The 27,299-nt window shown below is 33.9% G+C and overlaps 1 long non-coding RNA gene across 1 annotated transcript; it reads right to left on the minus strand.

Moving 5' to 3' along the window:
• Positions 1-10,041: 10,041 nt before the first annotated feature.
• On the minus strand, positions 10,042-26,782 carry LOC116764593. The gene is made up of 3 exons (XR_004352940.1): positions 26,709-26,782; positions 26,525-26,526; positions 10,042-10,126 (listed from the first exon to the last, which is right to left on the minus strand). It is a non-coding gene; the product is annotated as an uncharacterized LOC116764593 (long non-coding RNA).
• Between the last annotated feature and the right edge of the window lie 517 nt (positions 26,783-27,299).

Consider the following 27,299-nt stretch of genomic DNA (forward strand, 5'->3'; position numbering starts at 1 on the left):
GTGGGTAAAAATCTAGACTGATTAGACTGAAGTGATTTTAAAATAAAGTGGGAGATAAAGAAGTGGAGATAGCAAAAACATTTAACAATTTGAGTACTTTTTACTGTGAAATAGGACTCAACAAGAGGCCAACTGATAAAGAATCTAGGTTGAAGATTTTTTCTTTAAGATTATAAATATTACAGTCATTATTAACTGATTGAAATGAGAAAGTAGTAATAAATAAATAAATTGTACTGTAGAGAGGTGTGTCAATTACAGAGAGAATGCAAGGGATTAGCCTTAAATAAGATTCAGACAATGCCATTTCAAGAGGAAGGAAAGCTGTGGATATGAGTTTAGAAAAAATAATTTTATATTTCATATATGAATGAAACCACATAGCATTTGTCTTTCTCCATATGACGTAGCATACTACCCTCGAGCTCCATCTACAATATTGCAAATAGCAAGATTTCATCTTTTTTATGGCTGAATAGTATCCCACTATATATATGTATATATACTGCATCTTCTTTATCATTTATCCTTTATGGGCACGTAGGTTGTTTTCATATCTTGGCTATTGTAGATAATGTCTCAGTGAGCATAGAGATGTATATATCTCTTCAAATTAGTGTTTTCATATTCTCTGAATAATACCCAGAAGTGGGATAGCTGGATATGGTAATTCTATTCTTATTTTCTTGAGAAATCTTCATACTGTCCTCCACAGTAGCTGCACCAAAGGAACAAAAAACAAAATAAATGAACAAACCAAGCCAAACAAATATATAGATACAGAGAATGGAGTAGTAGATACCAGAGGGAGAGGTGTGTTGGTGTGGGAAGCTAAAATGGGTAAGGAGTTCAACTGTGTGGTGACGGATGGAAACTAAATTTTTGGTGGTAAGCATGCTGTAGAGTACACAGAAGTAGAAATATTACATTGTATGCATGAAACTTATATAACTTTATTAAGCAATGTTACCTCAATAAAAATCATCGTCAAGTTCTTAATTAAAAAAGAAAAAATGAATTTTAGAAGGTTTGTGGAGAAAGATGATGATAAGGAAGAAAGGAAATGAACAAGGGCAATGGACTGTGAAAAAATGGTAGATGGATGGGTTCAAAGCTACAATAGAATGACATATTAATGTAATGGAGTTATTAAAGGAAGGGTAATGAGATTTTAGAGGTGATCCCACATTTGAAATGCTTAGGTCAAGAGGATGTGTGGCTAAAGAAAAGGGCAGATTATTGAAAATGATTAACTCAGGAAACTTAGGGGTGAGGCTGATGATAGACTGTGTAAAAAGGGTGGTAAGTGAAGTAAGGGAGTGAAAGACAATGATTTGGTACTAATAATCATCCCTCTATAAAAGAGAATGACCTGGTTGACAACTGCATCATAAAAGTAGATGATGTTTAGGAATGGGAAGGGAGACGCCATCTGGAATGAGTAGACCAACTGCTCCACTTCTAGACTAAGCCTTAGCTCTTAGTCATATTTCGGGTATAGGTGAAAAAGTAATTATTTTCTTGAGAATGCCATAATAAACACTGTAATAAAAGGAAAGCAAACTTTCAGACATGGGAATAAAGATGTTGTAAGTTATTCTGATCATGAATTACAAGTTGGAATATTTGGGGGATCATAAAAGTTTAGAGATGGAGTCAGATGATAAACTGTAAAGAGCCATAGGTGAAAAGAGTCTGGATGATAAAGTAGAAACCAGGAGGATTATTCTTTTTGAGGAGATTGAGATAATCAGAAATGTATTTTGTAATGCTCTTAGTTATTCTAGCATTTCTTGAGTGCTATGAATAGTTAATGATAATTGTAGCCTGTTTACCTTTGTCAGTTTATAGTAATGTTTTTGGCAGTGCCGAGGGTATCAATGGCATTTGTTTTGTCTGTTTTTGCTTCCCTCTTTCTCAAATGGCAAGACTCTATCTGCCTCTTCTCAGGCTGAAATGTGGAAAGGGGAGAGATGTAAAGCAGTGCATTTCTTTCATTCATGCTCTTGTAACTTGGCTTCTTTATATTCTCTGGGTGAAGAAGATTTTTCTTGTTGTCGTTGTTGCTTCAAAGATGTACTGAGGACATGGTGAAATTGTTTTATTGCCTTCTCCCTTTATTTTAACTGAAATTTTTATTGAGATAATTGTAGATTCACAGGCAGTTATAAGAAATAATACAGAGACTCCATATATTCTTCACCCAGTTTCCCCCAATGGTAGCATCTTACAAAATAGAGTACAATATCACAACCAGGACATTGACATTTGTGTAATCCACCTAGAGTATCCAGCTTTTCCCAGTTTCACTTGTATTCATTTGTGTGTGGGTGCATGTGTGTACTAAGTTCTATTGTATTAAGCTGTATAAGATGCATAAGTATATTATATTAATATAAGAAAATTTGCATTAATTATATTAAGAAATATACAACATTATCACCTGTGTAAATTTGCTTATCTCCCACCACAGACCAGATACTGGACAGTTCCAACATCATGAGGATACTTTGTGTTGCCTGTTATAACAAATACTTCTCTCCCACATCACACCCCATTCTTAACCCCTGGCAACCTCTAATCTGTTCTAAAATTTCTAAATTTAAAAAGTTTTGTCATTTCAAGAATATTGTATAAATAGAATACATTCACTATGAAACTTTTGAGGCTGGCATTTTTTACTCAGTATGATTCCCTGAAGATTGATCCAAGTTTTTGCATGTATAAATAGTTTGATCCTTTGTATTGTTAAGTAGTATTATCCTATGGTATAGATATACCAGATACCTAAGTCTTTTTTAGTTTCATTTTTAATTATTCATTTCTATTTATTTTTTATATGCTTAATTAGTTTTGGTATTCTATATGATCCAGCAATCCCACTCCTGGACATACATCCAGAGAAAACCATACTTCAAAAAGATATGCACCCAAATGTTCATTGCAGCACTATTTACAATAGCCAGGACATGGAAGCAACATAAATATCCATCGATGGAGGACTGGATAAAGAAGATGTGGTACATATATATAATGGAACAAAAATGGCATAAAAAGGAACAAAATGATTCCATTTGCAGCAAAATGGATGGACCTTGAGATTTTCATACTGAGTGAAGTAAGTCAGACAGGGAAAGACAAATATCACATGATATTGCTTATATTTGGAGTCTAAAAAATGGGTACAAATGAACTTATCTACAAAACAGAAATAAAGTTACAGATGTAGAAAACAAACTTACACTTACCAGGGTGTAAAGGAGGAGGGTTAAATTGGGAGAATGGGATTGACATATACACACTACTAAATATAAAATATATAGCTAATAAGGGCCTACTGTATAGGACAGAGAACTCTACTCAGTACTCTGTAATGACCTATATGGGAAAGAATCTTAAAATGAGTGGATATATGTATATGTATAACTGAATCTCTTTGCTGTACACCTGAAACTAACACAACACTGTAAATCAACTATACTCCAATAAAAATTTTTAAAAAATAGAAAATTGTTAATAGAATGCTTTCTTGGGTTCTTTAGAAACATTGCTACGCTCCTACAGTTACCCTTTCATAATTCCCTTCACCTGAGTTAACGTACTTCATTATATTGGTGGCTCACTCCATACTCTGCCTATCAATACAAATCTAGATTCTCCTCTAATAAGGCCTATTTTTCCCTCTCTCCAGTCCTTTTTTTCACAATTCAATATAACCACACACTTTATTGCTAGGAGCACAACTTAATTGTAACATAGTAGCCAGTTGTTCCTATTCCTCATTGCCAAACAGATTGTTCAATTCTCATCCTCTAGATGAGATGTTATTCCAGTCTTCCTAGACAGGAATAACATAAAAGTTTACCACTTCTTTCACTTTCAGTAAACTCATTTTACTATCACTGGATTTTCCACTTGAAGTATCCTCAGTGGGTACTTCAGTTGGTGAGAGACTGGAACTCCATCCCACATAGATATACTTTCCTGCTGGGAACAGTGGAATCCACAGTACAGTAACAACTCCTTGCAAAGAAATTCCCTTCAATCACACTTATCTTCCAACAACCTGACCCTATTATATCCTCAGTGTTGCTAGTGGATTCTATAGTCATATAACACATTACAACACAAAACAGAAAAAAAACAACCAAAACACTTTTGAAGTCTACATATGATCTAGTGCCCTTTTTTCATATGTGATATCTGTTATATCTCTATGCTTTGGCTAAACTTTAATTTTAGCTTCCCCTAGTTCCTTCCTCTTCCATTCTTTTTTTTTTTGTTCTTCCATTCTTAAGGTAGCAATTGGTAATAGCAAAACCCCATGGGAATTCTAAATCTGGCATATAGATTGCAGCCCTGTGACAGGTTATCAAGCTCAATTGGGGTACAATAAGAATAGTGTAAATAAAAGGTACAAATACTAATCCAAAAATGATGATGGGGTGGCATCAGAATTTAGAAAGTGAAATATGGAGGTTGTAGATCTCAGAATTTCTCGTACATTTTCTACTGCTAAAATTTTGGTTCTCCCCTCATAATATTAGATTCTCAAGAGTAGCTTCCTTTCTTGCTCCAGTTGTAACTGCTTCTCATCCCTTGTATCATTTTTAATATTTTAAAAAAATATCTAGCTTTGGAGAAACTTGAAAATTATTATTATTATTTTTTAGAATTTAAAATTTTAAATCTTAATACTTTTTCTTAAATTTCCATATACTCTACCTATTTATTTTGAACATTTCACCTCATGGATATAGAACACTAGTATTTTATGTCATTTATTTTAAATTATATCCATTGTCATAGTCAAGGGAAGGCAAGAAGAGGAACCTGTGGCAGGAATCAGCCTTATCTCACTGTGCACCTATTTGCCTAAGCAGTGTGCTCAAAGTGTTTGTGGGAATGTTGAGACATTAGGAAATTATAAAGTTTAAAAAATTTACAATGCAGAGATGCAAGTTTCTACAGAAATTCATAGCATAATGGACTGGTTCAGCTTCAAATTCATGGTCAAAATTCCTAAACCTGGCAGTCCCGTGGGTTCCCTGGGCAACTTATGGTTACTCTTCACAATGGTCATATTTTTTTCTTTCAAATCTATCCTCCATTTTTTCTCCTTATCATCTCTTAAAATAAAAGATCCATCCTCTTTCTAGCTAAGAGTAATCATTTCTTCATCATTTAAGATATGGATTATGTAATCTTTTGCTTTTTTTTCTCTATGTTTCAACATGGCCAGTTACACTGGTTTTAAAACATTCTTATTCAAACAAAACAACTTTATTCCAGTGATTATCTCCACCCAGTTACACACCTGTCTCTTTTAGCCATATTACATAAAAAGACTTTATCAATATTATAACTTTATTTTTTTTATTTTCACTCACTTTTTGGCCCACCATGACCTCTGATGCATCAGTTTTTTGAATAAGATGTTTCCAAAGTCAACAATCACCAAGACTTGTTTTTAGGAATAAAATACTACTATGTCCATAGCAGTTATTAAAATAACAAAGTACTTCTGCTCTGAGACATGTCCCCATCCATCCCCATCCAGTCTTCTACCCCACTTACTCATCAGCAACAGCTTCAACTTAGGTACCCTTTTGTCAAACTCTCCAATAACTTGCAACTAAAAGATTCCTGTCGTAAAAGGGGTCCTCAGGGCCCTTCTTTAGCTTTGCAACAAAGTACATGGTCAGTCATTGTCAATGTTATATAATTGTTAATTATTTGAAGTATCTTTTCTGCCAATGACTTTCATTTCATAAGTGCAAAATATATTCTTCAATTCATAAGTTTTTTTGATTTACAAAAACATAATTCTCATGGTTACTTTCTTGAAAATATATTTTTTTCTTGAGGACATGATACACTATGTTCCTAATTTTCACTTTATATCATTGTTTCTTCTCTTTTTACTTTCAGGGTTTAACTTTTTTTAAAACCTTATAAGCCCGGCTGGCACCAGCAGGCTCATGCTCCTCGTCATGACCACCTTCACCCCTACCCACCTGGATGGTCAAGTGTGCTCTGGAGCAGCCTCAGGAGCAGGCACTTGTGGGAGGAAAACTTGCAGAGGTGGGGCTGAAACCACAGCTGAGCCCCAGGGCCATGCAACTAAGGAAGAAGAGCTGAAACCTCTCCTCGCCACTGCAGGAACCATGGATTTATGCCCCCCACTGCCAGCTTTGTAAACTCAGCACCTGTGAACATCTGAATGGAAGAGTACTCCCACAGCTGAGATGGGTGTAGCTTTAGCAGCTGTGGGTTTTGTGAGCATGTACATGATGGGATTGGACTAGACCAGAATCTGAGCTGCCTCCATAGCTCCTACAGCAGGTCCAGGTGCATGATTACTGCAGTCCTGGGACCTGATTTCAGTGGATCTGTGCTGGTGGCCTGTTGAAAATAATGCCTAAGAGACACCAAAGCCAATTGCTGGCATACACACAGTTAGGGTGGGACTGAGAGCAATTCCAACAGCAGTGTAAATTGTGAGCCAGCACGATGGATTATAAGTGACCCAACAGAGTACGCTCACAGATGAACAGCTCTAGAGGAGGAAAACTCAGTGGCTTCTCTCCCACTAGGAGTACTCCAATACCATCTACTTCACACCTCATATAGCTCAGAAAAAGATCTGGGGCCTCTACTTAAACAACTAGGGGACAGACCCTGCCCATGATAGGACAGTAACAACCACAGAGCAAAGGGGAGGCCCCTCTTAATATCCAGTGCAGGCTCATGTCACATCAGTCATACCTCCTATCAAGGGGATAACAGACAGCATACACTGAGGAAAGAGGTGGCAGACATCCATACTAAAAACAGCCCTCACACCAAAAAATATTAAAAACTCAAAGACTATATAGGGATGTTCCCACATAAAAATAGCCCTCCAAAACAGTCTGAGGGTCAGGCACCTGGATGAAAAACCCCCAGAGCATGTGACTTTGAAAGCAAATGGGGCCTGAGTGCAGGAACTCCACATGGCTGGGAGAAACACAGACTCCACTCTTGGAGGGTGCACACAAGTCCTCATGTGTGCTGACACAGCACAAAGCAACACCTCCATAGGAACCAAGGCTAGACCTAACTAAGGGTCTGGGAGGTGCTCCTGGGGAGGTGGGGGATGGTTGTAGCTCACTATGGGGGCAAGGGCACTGATGGTGGAGGCCCAAGAGATTTTTTTTTTTTTGCGGTACGTGGGCCTCTCACTGTTGTGGCCTCTCCCATTGTGGGGCACAGGCATTGGACGTGCAGGCTCAGCAGCCAAGGCTCACAGGCCCAGCCACTCCGCAGCATGTGGGATCTTCCCACACCGGGGCATGATCCCATGTCCCCTGCATCGGCAGGCAGACTCTCAAACACTGCACCACCAGGGAAGCCCCCCAAGAGAATATCAAATGGCATGAGCTCTCGTGAAGGACCCCAGTTTGGCACCAAGAGCCAACCCCACCCAACAGCCTACAAGATCTAGAGGTGGAACACCTCAGGCCAAACAATGAGTAAGACTGGAACACAGCCCCACCTATCACTGGATAGGCTGGTTAAAGTTGTACTGAGCTCACAATTACCTCAAACCACACCACTTGACACAGCCCTACCCATCAGAGGGACAAGACACAGATTCACTCATCAGAAGGCAGGCACCAGTCCCTCCCACCAGTAAACAAGCCCCTGGGCCAACTTCATCCACCAGGAGGCAGACACCAGAAGCAAGAGGAACTACAGTCCTGCAGCCTATGGAAAGGAGACCACAAACACAGAAAGGTAAACAAAATGAGACAACAGAGAAATACATTGCAAATGAAGGCACAAGGTTAAAAACCCACAAGAACAACTAAATGAAGAGGAGATAGGCACTGTACCTGAAAAGGAATTCAGAGTAATGACAGTAAAGATGATCCAAAATCACAGAAAAAGAATGGAGGCACAAATTGAGAGGATACAAGAAATATTTAACAGGGAGCTAGAAGATTTAAAGAACAAACAGAGATGAACAATACAATAACTGAAATGAAAAATACACTAGAAGGAATCAATAGCAGAATAATTGAGGCAGAAGAACAACTAAGGGATCTGGAAGACAAATTGGTGGAAATCACTGCCACAGAACAGAATAAAGAAAAAGAATGAAAAGAATTAGGACAGCCTAAGAGATATTTGGACATTAAAGGCACCAATATTTGCAATATAGGGGTCCCAAAAGGAGAGGAGAAAAAGAAGGGACTGAGAAAAAATGTGAAGAGATTACAATTGTAAATTTCCCTAACATCAGAAAGGAAACACTCACTCAAGTCCAGGAAGCACAGAGAGTCTCATACATGATGAACCCTAGGAGGAACATACCAAGACACATGTTAATCAAACTGAAAAATTACAGGAAAATAAATTATTATTGGGTTGGCCAAAAATTTCATTCAGATTTTTCCATAACATCTTACAGAAAAACCCAAATGAACTTTTTGGCCAAACAAATAAAAGCAATAAGAGAAAAAAAACAAAAAATAAACAAGTGAATTCCCATAAATTATCAGCTGATTCTTTAGCAGAAAGTCCACAGACCAGAAGGGAGTAGCACAATATATGTAAAGTGATGAAACAGAAAACCTACAACCAAGAATACTCTAACTGGCAAAGCTCTCATTCAGATATGAGAGAGAAACCAAAAGTTTTACAGACAAATAAAAGCTAAGAGAATTCCACACTACCAAACCAGCTCTACAACAAAAGCTAAAGGAACTTCTCTAGGTGGGAAAGAGACCTGTAACTTAAAACAACCTTGTACATTTATAGATTGCCACATCAAAACCTAATTGGAACAGCAAACCAAAAACTACAATAGGTACACATACAAAAAAATAAAGTAACCCAAACACAATACCAAAGATAGTCATCAAACCAAAAGAGAAGAGAACAGAAGAGGAAGGGAAGAAAAAATAATTAAGAAAACAAATCCTAAACAATTAAGAAAATGTCAGTAGGAACATACATATCATTAATTATTTTAAATGTAAATGGATTAAATGCTCCAGCCAAAAGCCATAAACTGGCTGAATGGATACAAAAAAAAAAAAAAAAAAAAAAAGACCTGTATATATACTGTCTACAAGAGACCCACCCAGATCTAGGGACACATACGGACTTAATGTGAGGGGATGGAAAAAGTAGTTCCATACAAATAGAAAATAAAAAAAAGTGGAGTAGCAGTACTCATATGAGAAAAAAATAGATTTTAAAATAAAGACACTTACAAGAGTCAAGGAAGGACACAATGTACTAATCAAAGGATCAATCCAAGAAGAGTATATAATGATTGTAAATATATATGCAACCAATACAGGAGTAACACAATATATAAGGCAAATGCTAACAGCCAAAATGGGGGAAATCAACAGTAACAGAATAATATTGGGGGGATGTTAACACCCTCCCTTACACCAGCTGAAAGATCCTCCAGACAGAAAATTAATAAGGAAACACAGGTCTTAAATGACACATTAGATCAGATGTACTTAATTGATATTCATACAACATTCCATCCAAAGGCAGTGGAATAAATTTTCTTCTCAAGTTCACATGGAATATTCTGCAGGAGAGATCACATATTGGGCCACAAATCAAGCCTCAGTAAATTTAAAGAAATTGAAATTTTATCAAGCATCTTTTCTGAGCACAACATTATGAGATTAGAAAAAAAGTACAGGAAAAAAACTGCAAAAAACACAAACACATGAAGGCTAAACAATGTTACTAGACAACCAATGGATCACTGAAGAAATCAAAGAGGAAATCAAAATATACCTAAACAGAAATGACAAAGAAAACACAAAGATCCAAAACCTATGACATGCAGCAAAAGCAGTTCTAAGAGGGAAGTTTATAGCAATACAATCTTGGCTTAGGAAGCAAGAAAAATCTAACAACCTAACCTTACACCTAAAGCAACTAGAGAAAGAAAAACAAACAAAAGCCAAATTTAGTAGAAGGATAAATATCAAAGCCAAAGTAAATGAAAGAGATGAAGTAAAAATAGAAAAATCAATAAAACTAAAAGCTGTTTCTTTGAAAAGATAGATAAAATTGAAGAAACCTTTAGCCAGTCTCATTAAGAAAACTAGGGAGAGGCCTCAAATCAATACAATTAGAACAGAAAAAGAAGTTACAAAGGACACCATAGAAATACAAAGGATCATAAGAGACTACTACAAACAATTATATGCCAATAAAATGGACAACCTGGAAGAAATGGACAAATTCATAGAATGGTACAACCTTCCAAGACTGAATCAGGAAGAAATAGAAAATATGAATACACCAACAACAATTACTGAAATTGAAACTGTGATTAAAAACTTCCAACAAACAAAAGTCCAGGAACAGATGGCTTCACAGGTGAATCCTATCAAATATTTAGAGAAGAGCTAACACTTTCCTTCTCAAAATATTCCAAAAAATTGCAGTGGAAGGAACACTCTAATGCTCATTCTACAAGGCAACCATCACCCTGATAGCAAAACCAGACAAAGATACCACTAAAAAAGGAAATTACAGGCCAATATCACTGATGAACATAGTCTCAAAAATCCACAACAAAATACTAGCTAACCCAATCCAACAACACATTAAAAGGATCATACACCATGATAAAGTGGGATTTATCCCAGGGATGAAATCATTCTCCAATATATGCAAATCAATCAATGTGATATACCATATTAACAAATTGAAGAATAAAAACCATATGATCATCTCAATAGATGCAGGAAAACATTTTGACAAAAGTCAACACCCATATATGAAAAAAAAACTCTCCAGAAAGTAGGTATAGAGGAAACATACCTCAACATAATAAGGGTCATATCTGACAAACCTAAAGCAAACATCATTCTCAAGGGTGAAAACTGAAAGCATTTCCTCTGAGATCAGGATGTCCACTCTTGCCACTTTTATTCAACTTAGTTTTGGAAGTCTTATCCATGGCAATCAGAGAAGAAAAAGAAACAAAAGGAATCCAAATTGGAAAAGAAGAAGTAAAACAGTCAATGTTTGCAAATAACATAATACTATACATAGAAAATCCTAAAGATGTTACCAGAAAACCAGAAGAGTTCATCAAAGAATTTGGTAAAGTTGCAGGATACAAAATTAATACACAGAAAACTCTTGCATTCCTATACACTAAAGAAAAGATTAGGAAGATAAATTAAGGAAAAAATCCTATTTACCTTCACAACCAATGGAATAAAATACCTAGGAATAAACCTACCTAAGGAGGCAAAAGACCTGTACTCAGAAAACTATAAGATACTGATGAAAGAAATAAAAGATGACAGAAACAGATGGAGAGATATACCCTGTTTTTGGATTGGGAGAATCAATATTATCAAAATGACTATACTGCCCAAAGCACTCTACAGATTCAATGCAATCCCTATCAAATTACCAAAGGCATTTTTCACAGAATTAGAACAAAAACTTTACAATTTTTGTGGAAACACAGAGGACCCTGAATATACAGAGCAATACTGAAAACCAAAAACGGAGCTGGAGGAATCAGTCTTCCTGACTTCAAACTATACTACAAAGCTACAGTAATCAAAACATTTTGGTACTGGCACAAAAACAGACATATAGATGAATGGAACAGGGAAGAAAACCCAGAACTAAACCCATGCACCTATGGTCACCTAATCTATGACAAAGGAGGCAAGAATATACAATGGAGAAAAGAAAGTCACTTCAATAAGTGGTGCTGGGACTACTGAACAGCTACATGGAAATGGATAAAATTAGAACACTCCAGCACCATACACAAAATTAAACTCAAAATCAATTAACAACCTAAATGTAAGACGAGATACTATAAAATTCTTAGAGGAAAACATAGGCAGAGCACTTTGTGACATAAACTGCAGCAAGATCTTTTCTGATCCACCTCTTAGAGAAAAAAAATAAAACCAAAACTAAACAAAGGGAACCTAATTAAACTTAAATGCTTTTGCAGAGCAAAGGAAATCCTAAACAAATGAAAATACAACCCACAGAATGGGAGAAAATATTTGCAAATGAAACGACTGATGAGGGATTAAGATCCAAAATATACAAACAGCTCATGCAGCTCAATAACAACAAAAAAAAATACAACCCAATCAAAAAAATGGGCAGAAGATCTAAATAGACATTTCTCCAAAGAAGACATACAGATGGCAAAAAATCACATGAAAAGATGCTCAACAACACTAATCATTAGAGAAATGTAAATCAAACTGCATTGAGATATCACCTCACAACAGTCGGAGTGGCCATTACCAAAGAATCTACAAAAGATAAATGCTGGAGTGTGTGTGGAAAAAAGGGAACCCTCCTACACTGTTGGTGGGGATGAAAATTGGCACAGTCACTCTGGAGAACAGTATGGAGCTTCCTTAAAAATCCAAAAATATAACTACCATATGATCCAGCAGTTACACTCCTGGGCATATACCTGGAGAAAACCATAATTTGAACAGATATATGCACTCCAAAGTTCATTGCAGTAATATTTACAATATCCAGGACATGGAAGCAACCTAAATGTTCATTGACAGAGGAACAGGTAAAGAAGATGTACATATATACAATGGAATATTACTCAGCCATAAAAAAGAATGAAATAATGCCATTTGCAGTAACATGGATGGACCTAGAGATTATTAAACTGAGTGAAGTAAATCACAGAGAAGGACAAATATCATATGATATCATTTATATGTGGAATCTAAAAAAATGGTACAAATGATCTTATTTACAAAACAGAAATAGAGTCACATGTAGAAAACAATCTTATGGTTACTGGGAGGAAAGGGAAGAGGGATAAATTGGGAGATTGAGCTTGACATTTACACACTACTGTATATAAAATAGATAACTAATAAGGACCTACTGATAGCACAGGTAACTCTATTAAATACTCTGTAATGACCTATATGGGGAAAGAATCCTAAAAAGAGTAAATATATGTATATGTATAACTGATTCACTTTGCTGTACAGCAGAAAGTAACACAACATTGTAAATCTACTATACTGTTTTAGTAGCCTTGAATCACTCCTTGCTCACCTTCATGATCACCACTACAGTCATATTTATTTCTTGCAACCCTTGAACTTACTATGTTCCCTTATACTACAGGTTCATTACACATGTTATTCTCACTCCTAGAATTAATCTCTTACACAACAACCCCGTACTACTCTCAAGAGACTTGCCTAATTCCATTCACCTTTCAGGCCTCAGCTAAATTGTCTGTGAATTCCTAAAGCCCATTATATTAACATAATTTCTTAACACCATGTAATTTCCTTTACCACAATTATTAAAGTACAATTTAATAATAAGTTAAGCTCTTTCTTGAATGGAGATAGACATTTAAAAGCTAAATTCACTGTATAAAATAGTAAGCAGTACATATATTTTATACTATGAAAAATGTTAAGGAACAATATCCTGCAGTTAATCCCATTAATCATTTTGCAAAAATAATACAAATATTCATTCCAAGTTGGAAAATCAACAAATAATACATATATATATATATATATATATATACATAGTATATCCTTCATCCTTCATTCACATATCAGTTATGACAAAATGTTGCCAACAATTTACTTATATAGTCAAAATTACCAAAAATAAATAAGGAAAGGAGGGACAAAGGAAGGAGGAATGGAAGAAAGTTGAGGAATTTTAGAATTTATGAGATTGAGATATATTAGATAAGGATTTAAATTTGTACATCTATATATTTTAATTTATTATTTTCCTGAAATAATACAAAAGCACATCAAAGAACTGAAATTTAGATATAAAATTATTTACAACCCAAATTTGAGATCAATTTATACCTGCAATTAATTTGCATTTTACATTTTAATTTAATATTATACTGTTTCTTTATGATAATATAATCAATTTAATAAAGTGGAAAACTATAATGTATATGATATTACATTTTCTCACCATTTATACCATCTCTGAAAGTATTTTTGAAATGGAATAATTTATATTTAATATTCTGATAATTAGAAGAGATTAGAGTATTTTAATGATGTTAGATTTAACTTACTTCATCCTACTCTTTTTCCTATCCATAAGTAGAGTTTATATAAATATATATATGTTTGTGTATGTGTATGTGTGTGTGTATCCTTCAACTTTGTATCAATTCAAATAAGATTTTGCCAAAAGATATCTTTTAGAGCCAAAAATACTGATTGAAAAGAAAGAAAAGAAGGAAGCATATTATATAAAGACATTTCATTATTATTTAGGGAAAATATCTGTATGAACTAAACATTTGAATTGTGACCTCTACATTCTACTCAAACTCATGTCATTTACCTATAAATATAAGCTTTTATTTGCAAGTACATTAATCATAGAAAAATATATAATGAATCAAAAGTTCATAAGACAGCAATAGAAATGTAAAGCCATTCACAGTTACAATCAAGAAAAGAGAAAAACATAATTTAGAATATTTAATTCAAGTAAATCCTTGATAGGACATAGAAATTATTAACAACAATCAATGCAATAATTTGTGGTATGGGAAAAATTTGTGATCACAATGTTTTCTTTGATTAAAAAAATGACTACTAAACTCTTTCATGCAATGAGTAGCTTATTAAGTAGAGTAGTTACTGCCAAAAAAAAAAAACAAATGACTTAAGGATTGAGAAATCTTCTAGAAATGTAAGAAAATAGATTAAATTAATGAGTATTATGGGGAAATGCAAGATAATCAATACACTTAATGTAAGAAGTCTAGAAGGAGAAAATATAGGAAAAGTAATTGAAGAAATCATAACTAGTTCTCATCTAAGTGAAAAATGGAGGCTCATCAATTACCAGAAAAAATTAATGAAATGAGAACAAGGGAAAATAGTCATTATAAAAACATGTAATTCTCTCAAAAAAATTTTTTTATCATGAAACATACCTTGATCCCATCACAGTCTGACAAATAGGGAGTTTAAGAAACATATTTAATGCCATTCAGCAGTCCTCAGAATGTACCAGAAAAAAAAAGTAAGGTCTCATTATTACACTGCCTTACACAAAGAAAATTATAGAATAATGATAATAAATCTCTCTATTATAGAACATTTCTTTACTAAGTGCAGACTGTCATTACAAAAATTATTTGTTCTCTTTTGAACATCATCGTAGAAGAAAAGTCATTACTTCCACCACTATTACCTATTGAAAAGACAGACCAGGTGAATTGTTGAAAGATTGACAGTGACACTGAAAATAAAAGTAAGGGCTTTTAAAACAAAATTTCAATCACTGTGCTTTAAATGTAAAACTCTGATTCAGAAAAAGCCCTGGATTTTTGTTCTGAAGTGATTTATCAAGGAGACAGGGAATGCTCTTGGTCAATAATTAAAGTATATACAGAAGTTATTATTTTAAATACAGAATCTAAAACAATAAAATATTTTTGTCTGAATTTTGTAAAAGAAAATAGGTATGCTATATTCATAGTGATGTAATCCCTAAAATTTCCAGTTGAGGTAAATATTCTCCCATTCTGTATTCAAATAAAATAGCTAGCAATTCTAGCATGGGTTTGATAAAGATAGAGTAGGATAATTAAACAGTTAAACATCCCACTAAGGAATTAAAGACAGAAAGGGAATTTTACAGGAGTTGGGAGACTGTTGTAAACTAATGGTCATTCTAGAAAACAATCCAGTAATCTTGCAACCATCTACTCTACCTTGAAGGCAGACCAGGTACATTCAAGTGCCAGGCACACGCAAGCCACAGGTCCTGATAGTTAAAACACAAGACAATAGATATGGGGTCTGAACCTTGTTACATGAAGTCAGGGAATTAATGGCCTTTGAAGAGGAGCATTTCTGCATGTAGCCAAGAAAGGAACACAGGTGAAAGGGGAAAAAAACTAAGGGAAAGGGGACATTATACCGAAACCTGAGATGAAACACCATATTTTAGTATATGTCACCATTCTTTTTCTAATTATATATATATATATATATATATATGATTTAAGTAGTGCAGTGACAGTCCTGGTTAGACCATATAGGGTCAAAGGAGGACATAATGATAATGACTTCTACCCAAAAATGAGGAAGAAGATGGTCTTCTCCCCTCCCCACTTTTTCTTTGATTATAAAAATGTAGCCCCCTTTGTTGTTGGGGCTGTGCTCCCTTGTCTGCCAGGTTGTATATCTCACAGGCATCCTATGATAATAAACTCACTCTTTGCCTATCAATCACTTTGCCTTAAGCTGAATCCCTTCTGTGCTGAAAGGAAAGAAGCTGAGCTTCAGTAAGTCCTGACACTGGGTAAGTGGTTTTAATTAAATGATAGTGGGTTTGAGACCCCTCCTAAGTCAGGGATTGTGGATTCAAGTCCTGATCTGAGGTGTGGCTGGGTTGAGTACCATCCAAGGAGGAGTGCAGTTTCAGATTCAGTTTCTTCATTATTACTGTTAGCGCTCTCTTCAAAGGTTTAGTTCATTTGATCATCAAGTACCATAAATCTAATAAACGTAATGCTAAACACTGCCTCATTTCTAACACATATTATAAATATTCCATTAAATTGCTTGTAAGGATGAAAATAATACAAATTTTTAGTTAAAAACATAAGAAGGGAGTCAGACTTTATATGCTCAGATATAACTATAAATACAAATTATAAGAATTTCTTAAGTACTATTGTTTTATGGAGACTACATATGGCAGTTGTATAAAAGGTCACCATACCTATAAGAAGACATTTAAAAAAACATAATCTTTAAAACCAGTTATTTTACTCTATCCTATTGTTTTAAAAAGTTATTAAATATCAAATAAAATTACATTGTTTAGAAATATTTAGCTATTTAAATTTAAAGATTTTTCTCTTACAGTGCAGTAAAGCATGACTCTTAGAATTTGGTAAACTGCCAGATACACAGATTAGTTCCCAGGGAGGGAAATAGGCACATTAAGGTGATTAGAAGAACACACCATGTTTAAAGCCTACTTATAATGTAAAATGGATATATATCTACATATTTGCATCTGTATCTATTTCAAAATGTTAAACTTAAAAGCTGACAAGCAACCTGACAAGAGAAAAATATTAACAGGGACGTGTCTATAGAAAAGACAAGGCATGAGCTAGTATTCTTCCATTAAAGACTGACTAGCCAAAACTACTGGGGAAATGGCTACACAGCTTTGAGAGAAATATCATAATGCTATAATTTTACTACCTTTAAAGTTTGTATGTATGTAGTTAAGCCAAATAATACTGAGACATTCAAAGAATCGAAATGTATGGTAATTATGTATCCTTTCTGAAAAAAATAAGTACTAAAAAATGGATAAATCCAAACAAAAATATAAGAAGCAAGAGATGGTTATATGAAAGCTTTGGTAATGAATATTGAATCCATAGGTAGGCAAAGTAAGGCTCAATCTATCTTGAAAATATCATTTCAAAGGACATACTAATAATGAAAATAATACTTAAAAATTATTTTTCAATGTAATTTATTTGATTTTGTAAATGTATGTTAAATGTATATTAATTAATGTGTATTAATATGATTATATAATTAATAAAACAGATACATTAAGAGAAAATGTATAAAAAAGTTGAGAAAGCAAAAATACCTTATTTTCTAATCTTCACATAGAAAAGAATTAATATGTATTTTATCAATGGTAAGTTTTTAGAATTTTTTAGCTGTAATTTTATTTTCTCTTTTTATTTATTCATTTTATTATTTTTATTGGAGTATAATTGCTTCAAAAGGTGTGGTACCTTCTGCTTCATTTGAAAATATTTTCTCCCATTCTGTGTGTTGTCTTTTCGTCTTGTTTATGTTTCCTTTGCTTTGTAAAAGCTTTTAAGTTTCATTAAGTCCCATTTGTTTATTTTTGTTTTTATTTTCATTACATTAGGAGGTGGGTCATAAAAGAACTTGCTGTGATTTATGTCAAAGAGTGTTTTGCCTATGTTTTCATCTAAGAGTTTTATAGTGCCCGGCCATTTTTTTTTTTTTTTTTTTTTTGCAGTACGCGGGCCTCTCACTGTTGTGACCTCTCCCATTGCGGAGCACAGACTCTGGATGCACAGGCTCAGTGGCCATGGATGACGGGCCCAGCCGCTCCACAGCATGTGGGATCTTCCCGGACCAGGGCATGAACCCATGTCCCCTGCATCGGCAGGCGGACTCTCAACCACTGTGCCAGCAGGGAAGCCCACTTACAATGTTTATTATAAACAATAATGTTATGAATATACTTGTATATGTATCTTGGTGCACACAGAATGCATTCAAAAGAAAGTCAACAGAACTTAAGAAAGAAATTGCTAGAGCTTAGCTTGTCCAAACCTTTAATTTTACAAGAATATGATATTTTCTGAAGTTAGTTATTTCAATTTATACTTTGAGCAATAAGAGTTTTTTGCTTTTATATCATTCAATTATTTAAATTTTCAAATGTTTGCCATCTTAATGGGTGTAAAATAACATTTTTGTGGTTAATTTACATTTACCTGATTACCAATATTGTCAGGTAAATTTTCACTGATATTGATCACCATTTCACATGTTTGGTAGTTTATATTTTCTTAAAAACCTGTTTTTGCATTTTGCCTATATTTCTCATAGCCTGTATTATTTTTTATTTGTAGATTATATACATGTATGCATGTAAGTATCTTTGCATATTTTAAATAATACTTTCATGATTATCTGTATAGCAGATATCAACTCCCAGTAGGATGCCTTTATTGTTTCCTTATGATGTCTTTGAATGAACTTGAAGTATTTATTATATTGTAGTCAAATACATGTTTATCTTTTCATCATAGTTATCATATTTTGAGTCTTATTTAATAAATTGTTTCCTACATATAGTAGGGAAAAAATTATACATATTCTTATAATATGTAATAATTTCCTACATATTCTCATAAACAATTTGTTTGACATTTAAATATTTCATCTGCTTGGACTTGGATTTGTAACTGTGTATGGTGTGTGACATTAATTATTTTTTACATTCATTATATATGAATGTATATGATATATATGAAAACCTTACCATAATTATATCAAGCAATAATTTCTCTTCTCCTTCATTTCCCATACTACCTGTCATCTTTAAAGTTTCACATTTGTATGACTTTTCTCTAGTTTTTCTGCTGAGTACCTCTGGCCAATTTATTTATGGTTGGAATTCACATTCAACTTATTTTCGTCAAGTGTCTTGTCTTTTATTGGCCCCATCTTCTTCCATATACATTTTAAAATAAGTTTGTTAAATTCCATTCAAACCTCTGCCAGAATTTAATGATAGCACATTAAATCTATGAATCATTTTGATCAGATTTTACATAGCTAAAATACTGACTTTCTATATCATGAAGAATTTATATTTCTCCAGTTATGTATCTTTATGAATTCCACAGTCATATATTTTTTCTCTAATAGAACACAAGTCTTTTATTTGGTGAATTTCTTTTTTCCTTATTTTTTGTGTGATTGAAATTTTATCTTTTTACTGCATTTCTAACACTTTTATCCTAGGCATAGAAATACAAGTGATATTTAGTCTTTGGACACTAATCTTTTTATCTGACTTTTTAGCTTATTAACTTAAACATTATAATTCATTTTCTTTCCAATTCTTGTAAATATTACATTTCATTTTGTTTCTGACTAAGCTCTTAGGTACATCCCTTACAATAATGAATGGAACGAGTCATAGTGAATATTGTTATCTTGTTTTTAATTTTAAAGGGAATGTTTTCACATTTCTGTATCTCACAGTACTGTTTACTTTGGGATTTTTTTCAGATATCCTTTATCAGGATAAGGAAGTTCTTTTCTGTTTATTGTTTGTTAAGAGCATTTTATCAAGAATAGTATTTAATTTTATCACACACATTCTCTGCATCTTCTGAAATGATCAATTGCTTTTCCTCCTGTGGTTTTGTAATCTATTAATGTGCTGTACTATATTGATTTATTATATACAGGCAAACTACCTTGCATTCTTGGAATAATCCAGATATGCAAGGTAGTTTACTTGTATAAAAATAAAGTGTATATATATACTTTATATATATATATATTAATATATATTATATATATATTTTTATATATATTTTAAAATGTATTTTTGCAGGTCAATTTTGCCTATAGTTTCACATTTTTTCCACTGAATCTACTTATTTTTGCTTTGTTTTTATTTACATGATAGTAAATATGAGACAACACTTCAAGAATTTAATATGCCGAGTGAATGCCATTTTTTTTCATAAGGGGGTACATGAGCTCAAACTATTTAAATTGTGGGTTTCAAACAAATCACATTTAATCAATCTGAGATGAAAGAGTCATAGTGAAAAAATGCCTACTATGAAACCATTGTAATGTAAACAATTGACCCTTGCTTTACCTAGAGTACACAATTGGATATTTAAATTTGTTTTCCTCACAGAAGAACATATCATTCTTTTAATTTTATATTTATATGCAATATTCTGAAAAAAGCATATTCCTGTCACAGATTTTAAAGTTACTAATGATTTATACCCTAATTTAAAAAGGGTCCATGTCAAAGTGTACCAAAGGACTACTTCCGAAGATTCGATATATAACTATATTCACTGAAAATGTGTAGTTAATTTATGCCAAACAGCTGTTTGTTATTAACTTATATTTTTATATTAAAGGGTTGTTTTTAATATTGCATCATTATTAAGACTGGATATTTTTAATGTGGTAACTGTTAAGACACATAGCTTTCAGATTTTACCCAAAGCAAGCCAGCATGATACATACTTTATTTGTGTTACTCATTTTCTGACAATATGCTACCTAGTCTTGGATTGCAAGAAGGGGGATAAAGACTGGTTTATGTTACCAAACACTGTTTCCATTTCCTCTTGGTCAGAAGGCTATACAGTCATATTTCCCTGATATCTTTATATTTAGAAACACAATACACCAATGTTATGTGGGCAAAAGTGATGGACCCCTGGCTCATTATATTTTTATGCACTCCTTTATATACTCTCCTCCTCCAAGCTTAGCCCATGGAAACTTTCCAGGCTAGCCACCATCCTCTCTCTCCCTCTCTTTTTTTTTACTTTCTCTATTTTATGAGGAAATTTTCATTCCTAATCCAGTCACATAGGTGAATTTCTTCAGGAACATTATCATTCAATATTGTGCAATTTCCATTTCTCCATATGATATATGTCACCATTCCAGAACTCACTACACTCTTAACATGCACTATTAGGTATTTCTATCTATAAAATAAAATGTTCAGCTTCATTTTTGTATACTGCTGTACCCCAAACCCTGCTGTTTACCAGGAATAGACCATAAACGGACAAGCTGTTTTTCAGTTACATCCTACATTCTTCTACTAATCTTTTCAAACTAGACAAATTGTTTTGTAACCATAGTCATAAAAAAAGTGTAAAACAAACTGTGTGCTGAAACATAGGCAATTATTCTTATCATCCACACAACTTTGGATGCTGAATTAAAAAAAATGATGAAATCATTTTTTACAACAATATGACACATACCAGAGTCATATCATTTTTCATGTTTTTCAGTCACTAAATACTATTATTGTATCATTTTATCTTCCCATTTAAAGACTACCTCTGAAAATGACTCTGGAATTATATTTATTTAGGAACCTTCATGATTTAACATAGATAAGTCAATTTTACATTCGTTCAAAAATATTCTTCATGTACACTTTAGTGATCAATACCTATATCCTATAAATGACAATGTAGGCAAGATGTCTAGTGACATGAGACCGATTCTGCTCACTCTCATTACCCTTCAGGTTGACTTATTAAGGTCCAGTAGCTTACTACTTAACCATCTTCCCAAATATCCCTAAATCATTCTTACTCCTACCTTCATGTGTTTTTATTTTGTTGAAATGGTCTCTTTGCCCTTTGTTTAACCAAAAGTTACCAAATATTTCAGATACAAACCCTCAGGAATTCTTCTATTCCTACTGCAATACACATCACACTCCATTTTCCATGAAATATAACTGAACCAACTGTAATTCTTGTTGAACTCACAGATTTATATCATATATTTTATGCTATATATATAGTAAATATTATATATGATATACATGTTTATAATGTACTGATTTTATCTTTTCAACTTCATATCCCCTCCTTGCAGATGAAGACCATATTTTTCATTTACCTTATGTTACTTATAACTCCTGTTGAAGAGCTAACATTGTAAGAAAATCTAATACACATTTCATTGATTGGGTAATTAATTTATCTTTTTAAAAACCACAATACAGTTGTAAATATTCAACTTACCATCTAATCCTCAATCAACCTGTAAAAAATGAAATATTAAACTAGGTATGAAAAGCACATTTGACCAATAGTAAATTTTCTCATTCAAAAATGACAATCCTAATACAATTTCACCAAGGAATGCTTTTTGAATCAAAACTAATTGTTGAGTTTTTTACCCTATTTTTCTTTTCTTTTCTTTTTTTTTTTTTTTTGCTTTGTTATTGTTGGATTGGGGGTTTCATCCAAACAACAGAGCTATCAGTGACAGTTCAAGTACATCTGTGATAGATCAAGTGAGCCTATATAGATTCACAAAGTTCATCATTGACAGAGAATGGAAATTCATCATGACTTCAGAACCTAAGAAATATCAAGCAAACAGACTCGGTATAAAATTTTGGTAAATCAAGGATACTACAATAAATTTTTTTTTAAATAAAATTTTTCTCTAAACTAATCTCTCACAACACCCACCTATCTCAATCTTCATGTATGTTAGTTAAATTTATTCCAATCTTTCCCAAAGGAAGAGTTAAATATATTTCTTACTACTCTAATTCTGGCTAATATTCCATCACAGATGACTTTTCCCAGAACAATATCAACAAATGATCTATTTTCTTGTTACTAATTTAACCAGAGTTGGACGTAAACAGTTCACTCAACTATTCTGCCTACTTCTTTTGGTCAAATTCTAACTTCCCATTTGTATTCAGTTTTCTCATTGTAAGCGTGCACAAGTTATCTTGTTTTTTTAAAAACTCATTCTTCCTATTTTCCATGATATTGTCCTGCATTGTATATATTGTTCTGGATAATATTCTAATTATACAATATAAACAAAGAGACTTAAGAAGAGATAAGGTGGCAGAGTAGGAGGACCTTGAGCACCTCATCTCTCTTCATCTCCTCTCACGAGCACACCAAAATCACAACTAGCTGCTGAACAACTATCAATAAAAAAGAGTAGAGTCTACCAAAAAAGAAATTCTACATCCAAAGAGATAAAGAAGGAACCACAAGATAATAGGAGGGGTGTACTCATGATATAATCAAATTCCATACAACTCAGGTGGGCATCTCACAAACTGGAGGATAATTATATCACAGAAGTTCTCCCACAGTAGTGAGAGTTCTGAGCCATACATCAGGATCCCCAGACTAAGGGCCTGACATCAGGAGGAGGAGACCCCAGAGCATTTCCCTTTGAAGGCCAGCTGGGCTTGATTGCAGGAGCCCCACATGACTGGGGGAAACAGAGACTCCACACTTGGAGGGCACACACAAAGTCTCATGTGCACTGGGACCCAGCACAAAGGAGTAGCTCTATAGGAACACACAAGATCTCATGTATACCAGGATGCAAGGCAAAGACAGTGACTTCATAGGAGCCTGGGTTAGACATATGTGCTGGTCTTGGAGAGTCCCCTGGGGAGGTGGGGGGGGTGCTGTGGCTCACTGTGGGGACAAGGATACTAGAAGGAGAGGTACCAGAGAATAATCATTGACATGAACTCTCCTGGAGGCCACCATTTTGGCAACAAGAACTGGTCCTACCTAAGAGCCTGTAGGGTCCAGTGCTGGGAAATCTTAAACCAAACAATGAATGGGGCAGAAAAACAGCTTCACCCATCAGCAGACAGACTGTTGAAAGACTTCTTAAGCCCACAGTCACCTCTAGACATGTCCCTTGACACAGCCCTGTACACCAGAGGACCAAGACCCAGCTCCAAGCAGCAGTGGGTAGACACTAGTCCCTCCCACCAGGAAAGCCTGCACAAGCCTCTAGACCAACCTCACCCACGAAGGGGAAGATATCAGAAGAAACACAGAAATTTAGACAAAATGAAATGGCAGAGGAATATGTTTCAGATGAAGGAACAAGAAAGAACTGGAGAAGAAAAGCTAGGTGAAGTGGAGATAAGCAATCTATCAGAGAAACATTTCAGAATAACGATCATAGGATGACCAAATATCTCTAAAAAAGAATGGATGCACAGGGTGAGATGTTACAATAATTTTTAAACAAAAATTAGAAAGTATAAAGAACAACCAAACAGAATTGAAGAATGCAGTAACTAAAATAAAAAATATAGTAGAAAGAATCCATACCAGAATAAATGAGGCAGAAGAACAGATAATGAGTGGAAGACAAAATGGGGGAAATCACTGCTGAGGAACAAAATAAAGAAAAAAGAATGAAAAGAAATGAGGACTGTTTAAGACACTGCTGGGACAACATTAAATGTACCAATATTTGCATTTTAGGGGTCCCAGAATGAGACAAGATAGAGAAAGGACCTAAGAAAATATTTGAAGAGATAATAGCTGAAAACTTCCCTAACATGAGAAAGGAAGCAGTCACTGAAGTCTGGAAAGGAAGCAGTCACTGAAATCCAGAAAGGGAAGAGAGTACCGAGCAGTATAATACCAAGGAGGAACATGCTGAGATGAACAGTAATCAAGCTGACAAAAATTAGACACAAAGAGAAAATACTAAAAGCAAAAAGGGAAAAGCAACAAATAACATACAAGGGAATCCTCATAAGGTTAACAGCTGGTTTTTCAGCATAAACACTGCAGGCCAGAAGGGAGTGTCATGATATATTTAAAGTGATGAAAGGAATAAACCAACAACCAAGAATACTTTAACCAGTAAGGCTCTCATTCAGATACAACAGAGAATTCATAAGCTTTACAGACAAGCAAAAGCTAAAAGAATTCAGCACCACCAAACCAGCTTTACAAGAATGCTGAAGGGACTTCTCTAGGAGGAAAGGAAAATACCACATCTAGAAACAAGAACATTATGAAATGGGAAAGCTCAATGCTGAAGGCAAGAATACAGTAAAGGGAGGAAATCATCCACACACAAATATGATATCGAACCAGTAATGATTAGAGGAGGAGAGTACAACTGCAGATATTTGAAATGTATTTGAAATTAGATCATCAACATAAAACAATCATGTATTTATACAGACTGCTATATCAAAACATCACAGTAACCACAAACCAAAAATCTATAAAGATATACACACAAAAAAGAAAAAGAAATATGAACACAACACTAAAGATAGTCATGAATCACAAGAGAAAAGAACAGAAGAGTAAGTGAAGAAAAAAGACATACAAAAACAAATCCAAAAAAATTAACAAAATGACAATAAAAACATACATATCAATAAACACCTTAAATAAAAATGGATTAAATACTTCAAGAAAAAGACAGAAACTGGCTGAATGGATACAAAAAACAAGACCCATATATATGCTGTTTACTAGAGACCCACTTCAGATCTAGAGAAACATACAGACTGAAAGTGAGGGGATGGAAAAAGTTATTCCATACAAATGGAAATCAAAAGATAGTTGGAGTAGCATTAGGCATATCAGACAAAATACACTTTAATACAAAGTCTGTTATAAGAGACAAAGAAGGACACTACAAAATGATCAAGGGGTCAGTTCAGGAAAATGATTAAAAAATTGTAAATATATATGTACCCAATGCAGGAGCAGCTCAATATATAAGACAAATGTTAACAGATATAAAAGGAGAAATTAACAGTTCCACAAAGTTAGTGTGGGGCTTTAACACTCCACTTACATCAATGGACAGATCATCCAGACAGAAAATGAATAAGGAAACAGAGACCTTAAATGACACATTAGACCAGGTGGACTTAACAGATATTTATAGAGTGTTTCACCCAAAAGTAGCAGAATATACATTCTTTTCAAGTGCACATGGAACATTCTCCAGGTTAGATCACATGCTGGGCCACAAATCAAACCTCAGTAAATTTTAGAAAATTGAACTCATATCAAGCATCTTTTCCAACCCCAACACTATGAGAGTAGAAATCAACTATAAGAAAAAACTGCAAAAAACACAAGCATATGGAGGCTAAACAAGATGCTACTAAGCAACAAATGGATTGTTGAAGAAATCAAAGAGAAAAGCAAAAAATACCTAGACACAAATGAAGACAAAAACATGAAAATCCAACAATCCAATAATTATGAGACACAGCAAATCAGTTCCAAGAGGGAATTTTATAGTGATAAAAGCTTACCTCAGAAAATAAGAAAAATCTCAGTTAAACTACTTAACCTTAAACCCAAAACAACTAGAAAACGAGGAACAGAAAACCCCAACGTTTGTAAAAGGAAAGAAATCATAAAGGCCAGAGCAGAAATAAATGAAATAGAGCCAAAGAAAACAATAGAAAAAAATCAATGAAACTAAAAGCTGGTTCTTTGAAAAGATAAACAAAATTTATAAATCTTGTCAAGACTCATCAAGAAAAACAGGGAGGGGACACAAATCAATAAAATTAGAAATGAAAAAGGAGAAGTTACAAGTGACAGCAGAGAAATACAAAGGATGATAAGAGACTACTGTAGACAACTACATGTCAATAAAATGGACAACCTAGAAGAAATAGAAAAATTCATAGAAGGGTACAACCTCCCAAAGTTGAACCAGGAAGAAATAAAAAATATGAATAGACCAACAACAAGTACTGAAATTGAATCTGTGATTTAAAAACTCTCAACAACAAAAAAAGTCCAGGGTTAGATGGCTTCACAGGGGAATTCTACCAAAAATTTAGAGAAGAGGCAACACCTATCATTCTCAAACTCTTCCAAAAAATTGCAGAGGAAGAGACACACATTCTATGAGGCCACCATCACCCTGAAAGCAAAATCAAAGATATCACAAAAAAAGGAAATTAAAGCCAATATCACTGATGAACATAATGCAAAAATCCTCAACAAAACACTAGCAAACAGAATTCAACAATACATTCAAACCATCATAAACCATGATTAAATGGGATTTATCGCAGGGATGCAAGTATTCTTCAATATATGTAAATCAATCAATGTGATACACCAT

This window comes from Phocoena sinus, chromosome 13 (genome assembly GCF_008692025.1).
Source record: "Phocoena sinus isolate mPhoSin1 chromosome 13, mPhoSin1.pri, whole genome shotgun sequence".
Classification (NCBI taxonomy): Eukaryota; Metazoa; Chordata; class Mammalia; order Artiodactyla; family Phocoenidae; genus Phocoena; species Phocoena sinus.